The sequence below is a fragment of the Myotis yumanensis genome, unplaced genomic scaffold, assembly GCF_028538775.1.
Source record: "Myotis yumanensis isolate MYYU_CA2020_CCGP unplaced genomic scaffold, mMyoYum1.0.hap1 SCAF_2, whole genome shotgun sequence".
Classification (NCBI taxonomy): domain Eukaryota; kingdom Metazoa; phylum Chordata; class Mammalia; order Chiroptera; family Vespertilionidae; genus Myotis; species Myotis yumanensis.
The window spans coordinates 116,065,657-116,072,028 of record NW_027223753.1 but is presented as its reverse complement, the minus strand read 5'-3'; the positions used below and the strand labels follow the sequence as shown (position 1 = coordinate 116,072,028).

At 43.3% G+C, this 6,372-nt stretch overlaps 1 non-coding gene across 1 annotated transcript; it reads left to right on the top strand.

The window, feature by feature from the left end:
- Positions 1–5,841: 5,841 nt before the first annotated feature.
- LOC139004545 (U6 spliceosomal RNA) lies at positions 5,842–5,948 on the top strand. Its single transcript, XR_011470423.1, has one exon. It is a non-coding gene; the product is annotated as a U6 spliceosomal RNA (small nuclear RNA).
- Positions 5,949–6,372: the final 424 nt, after the last annotated feature.

Below are 6,372 nucleotides of genomic sequence, written 5' to 3'. Positions count from 1 at the left end.
TACAATCTGTCATAACCTCTGGGAGGCTGGGTGGAGTTGGAAATGGGGTCCACTGATTGTCTGGCCACTTCTACTTTTGGTGCTACCACAAAATCTTAGCTGAGATAAGAAAATACAGAGACTGGGTGATCTTTTTGAAATGGCAAGAAAAAGACACACAGGAGTAACCCAAACTGATAACTTGTTACTAAGTTTTTCTGCCATATATTTATATATTTTTAAATATATTTTTATTGATTTCAGAGAGGAAGGAAGAGGGAGAGAGAGATAGAAACATCAATGATTGATCAGGTGCCTCCTGCATGACCCCCACTGTGGATGGAACACTCAACTTGGGCATGTGCCCTGATGGGTATCAAATCGTGACCTCCTGTTTTATAGGTTGACTAGAGGCCCGGTGCATGAAATTCATGCATGGGAGGAGTCCCTCAGCCTGGCCTGCACCATCTCCAATCCGGGACCCCTCTCACAATCCAGGACTGCTGGCTCCTAACAGCTCACCTGCTTATCTGCCTGATTGCCCCTAACCACCTCTGCCTGATCGCCCCTAACCTCTCTGCCTGCCTGCCTGATCACCTCTAAGCACCTCTGTCTGCTGGCCTGATCACCCCAACTGCTGCCCTGCCAGCTAGATCGCCCCTAACTGCTCCCCTGCCTGCCTGATCACCCCTAACTGTCTCTGCTTGCCAGCCTGATCGCCCCTAACTGCCCTCCCCTACCAGCCTGGTCACCCCTAACTGCCCTCCCCTGGCGGCCTGGTTGCCCCTAAATGTCCTCCCCTGCCAGCCTGATCGCCTGTAACAGCTTCTGCTTTGGCCCCCAACACAGTGGCTTTGTCCAGAAAGATGTCTGGATGGATGTCCAAAAGATGTCTGGTCTAATTAGCATATTACCTTTTTTAGTATAGATAACATATATGTCCCTAAAAAGTTATATTTTTTTACATACTTTAAATTATACAGTACATATTCAACCTCTTTTACCCGTTTTTTTTCTAAATATATCGATTTTTTTTATGGAAAGGAAAGGATAGGGATAGAGAGTTAGGAACATCAATGAGAGAGAAACATCAATCAGTTGCCTCCTGCACACTCCCAACTGGGGATGTGCTTGCAACAAAGGCACATGCCCTTGACCAGAATTGATCCTGGAACCCTTCAGTCTGCAGGCTGATGATCTATCCACTGAGCCAAACCAGTCAGGGCCCCCCGACTTTATTTTTTTAGATTATCCACGTTTGTAGATATGGCATTAGTTCATTTTTCCATTGATTTTTAGAGAGAGTGGAAGGGAGAGGGATAGAGAGAGAGAAACATCAATGTAAGAAACATCCCTGCAGTTGCCTTCCTTAGGAGGCCCAACCAGGGATCCAACCTGAAACCCAGGTATGTGCCCTGACCTAGAATCGAACCTGCAACCTTTCCATGCACAGGACCACGCTCATGCTCAACCAACCTATCTACTTCAGCCCGGCCATTATACGATTTCTGGAATTTTATTTCAATTAATTCTTGCAAAGTCTGTGGGTTAGGTAATATTCACATTTTGCTGATGAGGAAAAAAAAAAAAACAGAAAAAAAAACAACCTCTTCATTTTGAGACATTATTCTTCACTCATTGCCGCATTTTTCTGCCAGCCCTAGAAAGGCTCCTGACAGCACTTTCACTGGGTATCCAGAGTCAGAAGCATTCTCCTCACCACCACCCTTTCCAAAGCCTCCTCTGCACTGGCACTGAGGCTGCTCTGGAGGGCACTAAGGCTAGGTAATGTAGACAATGACAGGATTTGGACCACTGGAGCCACTGTACCCACCTCTCCTCTCTCAGCCTTTCTCTGCTGTGCTGGAGATAGGCCAAGATTTGCGGTGCTAGCACTTTGGACACAGCAAGTGCTGCAGTTTTTCCCTCTCCAGAGCTGCTGTCGCCGCCTGGAGGTTATAGGGCTGCCCTGGAAGTCCTCGGCATGCCTCCCGTCTGGGCAAACATGGTGGTGGACTCCACATGGAACTGCTATTTTTAGATACTTTTAATCACCCCAGTGCTGAGGTAAGACTCCACTTCTTGATTCTGACTCTGCTTCTAGACTGTGGGACATGTACAAAAAATCCTTAGGCATGCCTCGACTTTTGCAATCAGGTTCACGGGCCGCAGGCAAGGCAGCTCCTGGGTCCCAGGGGTGCTGCCTTGCCTGCAGCCCGGCTTTCCAATTGCGATCACCGGCTAGGGGGTGGGCAAAGGCAGCCCCGGTCCTCTGATCCAGGGCCGGGGGGCAGGCAGCTCTTGCCTGCTGCCTGGGTTTCCAATCACCGTTCTTCCTTCCTTCCCCTTTCGCCTCCCATCATTGTGCCTACGTATGCAAATTAACTGCCATCTTTGTTGGCGGCTAACCACCATCTTTCTTGGCAGTTAATTTGCATATCGCCCGGATTAGCCAATGGGAAGCGTAGTGAAGGTATGGTCAATTACCCTGTTTGTCTTTTATTAGATAGGATGCTCAACCACTTAGCCACACAGACTGGGCTGCCATATATTTTTTTAATATATACTTTATTGATCCTTTACAGAGAGGAAGGGAGAGGGACAGAGAGCCAGAAACATCTATGAGAGAGAAACATCGATCATCTGCCTCCTGCACACCTCCTACTGGGGATGTGCCCGCAACCAAGGTACATGCCTTTGACCTGAATCGAACCTGGGACCCTTCAGTCCACAGGCCGAAGCTCTATCCACTGAGCCAAACCAGTTAGGGCAACTGCCACATATTTTTGGTATAACTAGGGTGATACTATATATACAATTCTAAATGTTATGTTTTGTCTATATTATAACTAAGCATTTTTCAATATTGTTAAAAACTCTAAGCAAATGTGATTAAGAACCACATAGGATTTAAGCATGAGTGTGCATTTATGCATGTAACATTGCAATATGCAGTGTAGTGTAGGAGTCATGAGAGCAAGTTGTGCAACCAGACTGTCTGGATTTTAATCCCATCACTGCCATCTATTACTAACATAATTTAGTTAAGTTAACCTCACTGAGCCTCAGTATCTTCATCTATAAATGGACATGATAGCAATATGTATTCATGTTGTGAAAACTAAATGAGCCAATATATGTAAAGCCCTGAGAATAGTGAATTGCACACTCAAGAAATGCTGACTATTGTTTCAGTACATTGCCATGCTGTGTCATTAAGATATGGGCTCTAGATAGCCAGCCCTCAGTTGGAATCTCAGCTCTATCATCTAAGCTGGGTAAATTATCTAGCTTCTCTGAACTTCAGCTTTCTTATCTATAAAATAAAAATAGTTGCACATCTTTTCAGAGCTCTTGTATCAATTAACTCCAACATTAAAGTAAATTCCTCAGCACAATTCCTGGCATAAATGAAGTGTTCAATACATTATAACTTAATCTTTCCACATTCCCTGTGCCTGAAAAAAGGCTTCTAAATAGTAAGCACTCAAAAAAATACTTGTTGAGTATTTGGTTCATTACATACTTATGTTAATGTAAATGTTTATATAGATCTGATAGGATACACACTAACTTCCCATGTGGAATAAGATTGGTGAGAGTTAAAGTTTACAAAGATAATAAATTTACATTTTACTTTTGTTATTTAAAAATAATTTTAAAATAATTAAACCTACAAAATAAGGCAAGAACGGGGTCTCATAGCATCCTGGGTTTAGTGAACCATCAAAATACTACAAGTAGCATGAAGGAAGAAGTTGAGTGGCATATTTTTCCATATCTTTCTAAGATATTTTATTTTTGTTAGTGTATGCTTAATTTCTGACTGGTCCTTTTTTATATCTTTGACTTACTCACTTAAGATCCTTGAATGTCTTATGAAGATCCTTGAGTAATCTTATAACCATGGTTTTGAACTCTGTATCCAGTAATTTGCTTGCTTCCATTTCTTTCATTTGTGACATGTTTCTTTGTCTCCCTAATTTCGCTGCTTCCTTGTGTTTATTTCTATGTATTAGGTAGAGCAGCTATGTCTCCTGGAATTGGTAGAGTGACCTTGTGTAGTAGTCTTCCTGTAGGGCCCTGTGGCTCAGCCTCCCATTCTCCTGAGCTGGGCACTCTAGGTGTGTCCCTGTGTGGGCTGTATGCACAGTCTTGTAGTTGAGCCACAGTTGCTGTTGGTGTCACTGGGAGTAATTGACCGCCAGGCCAATTGGATGTGAGGACCAGCTGTGACTACAGTGGGAAAGTTGTTGTGCAGAAAACACCCCTATGCAGCAGGACTTGCTTCGGTGAAACTTTGGTGCTCATTGAGTCTGCCCCTTGAGTGTGTTGCTTATTGATGTGCAGAGTTGTAATCTGCTATATCTGAAGCTGTCCACCAGGTGCACTGGCTCTAGGGCCTCCAGAGAGGTGCAAAGTCAGCCACTGTCTGGGGCCACCATCAGGAGCTATTTATATTGAGCTTGGAGGTGCCCAGGTGAGGCCCAGCTGTAAAGCAAGGCAGGCTGTTTTTTTTTTTAATTAATTTAAAATTTTGAGTAGGTCACATTCCAATGAGATACAGTTTTATACTCACTTCCATGGCTACAATCAAAATAATTAAAAATAATGTGTTGGAGAAGATGTAGAAAAATTGGAACACTTGCACATTGCTGGTGGGAATGTAAAAAGTTTCAGCCACTATGGAAACAATTTAGGAGTTCCTTAAAAAACTAAACATATGCCCAGTTGGTGTGGCTCAGTGGTTGAGCATTTACCTATGAACCAGGAGGTCATGGTTCATTTCTAGGTCAGGGCACATACCCAGGTTGCAAACTCAATCTCCAGTGGGGGGCCTGCAGGAGGCAACCAATCAATGATTCTCACTTATCATTGATGTTTCTATCTCTCCCTTCCTCTCTGAAATCAATAAAAATATGTTTATTTTTAAAAAAGCTAAACACAGAATTACCATATGACCCAGCATTTCTATGCCTTGGTATATGGGCAAAAGGACTGAAAACAGGGACTCAAAAAGATACTTGTAAGATAATGTTCATTGCAGCATTATTCGCAATAGACAAAACTTGCAAACAGCTCTACTGTCTATCAACGGATGAATGGATAGACAAAATGTGTTATCTATACTAATAAAAGGGTAATATGTTAATTAGACCAGATAGACTGGATGTCCTTCTGGACAAAGCTATGGTGGTGGGGGCCAAGGTAGAGGCAGTTAGGGGCAATCAGGCAGGCAGGAAGAGTGGTTAGGGGCGATCAAGCTGCCAGGGGAGAGCGGTTAGGGGTGATCAGGCAAGCAGGCAGAGGGGCTAAGGGTGATCAGGCAGCCAAACAGAGGCGGTTAGGGTGATCAGGCAGGCAGGCAGAGGTGGTTAGGGCCAATCAGGTAGGCAAACAGAGGCAGTTAGGGCCGATCTGGCAGGCAGGCAGGCAGGCGAGCAGTTAGGAGCCAGCTGTCCCACATTGCGAGAAGAATGTCCCACTGACAGTCAGACATCCCCCAAGGGGTCCTGAATTGGAGAGGTGCAGGCGGGGCTGAGGGGACCCCCCCATGCATGAATTTTGTGCACCGGGCCTCTAGTATACATATAATGGAATATAATACAGTCATACAAAGAAATGAAGTTCTGATACATGGTACAACATAGATAAACCTTGAAGACATTATACTAAGTGAAATAAACCAGATACCAAATAACAAATATTGTGTAATTCCATTCATATGAAATTTCTAGAATAGACACATTCATACAGACAGAAAGTGGATTTGATATAACTAGAAACTGGGGGAGGGGAGAATGAAAAGTTATTGCATAATGCTTACATAGTTTCTGTTTGGGGTGATGAAAAAGTTATGGAATGCTCACTTTGGTAGCACATATACTAAAATTGGAACAATACAGAGAAGATTAGCATGGCCCTTGCACAAGGATGACACGCAAATACGTGCAGCGTTCCAAAAACAAATAAAAGTTTTGGAAATTGATAATAATGAGGGTGGTGCATAATTTTGAATGTAATTATTTTCACTAATTATACAAATAGTGAAATGGGAAATTTTATGTTATGTTATATGTTTTACAACAATAAAAATTTCCAATGCGAGGAGCAGCTGCCCCACAATTGTGAGGAGCTGTAGGGAGGGGCTCTAGGGTCAAGCTTTGGGCTACAAACAAATCCAAGCTTGGAGGGCAGAGCTATCTTAGCATAATTAAGCCTGACCTTATAGCCCTCCCTAATTCCTTCTTAAGTAGCTAATGGGTTGTGGGAGGTGCAGTAAGTGTTTCCAAAACAAGAATATTTGTATACATGTTAATCTACCCTTGTTTTAATCAGACTATAAAATAAAGCATTGGCTTGCAGGTTGGGTCTTTTGTGTCCTCATTCAGG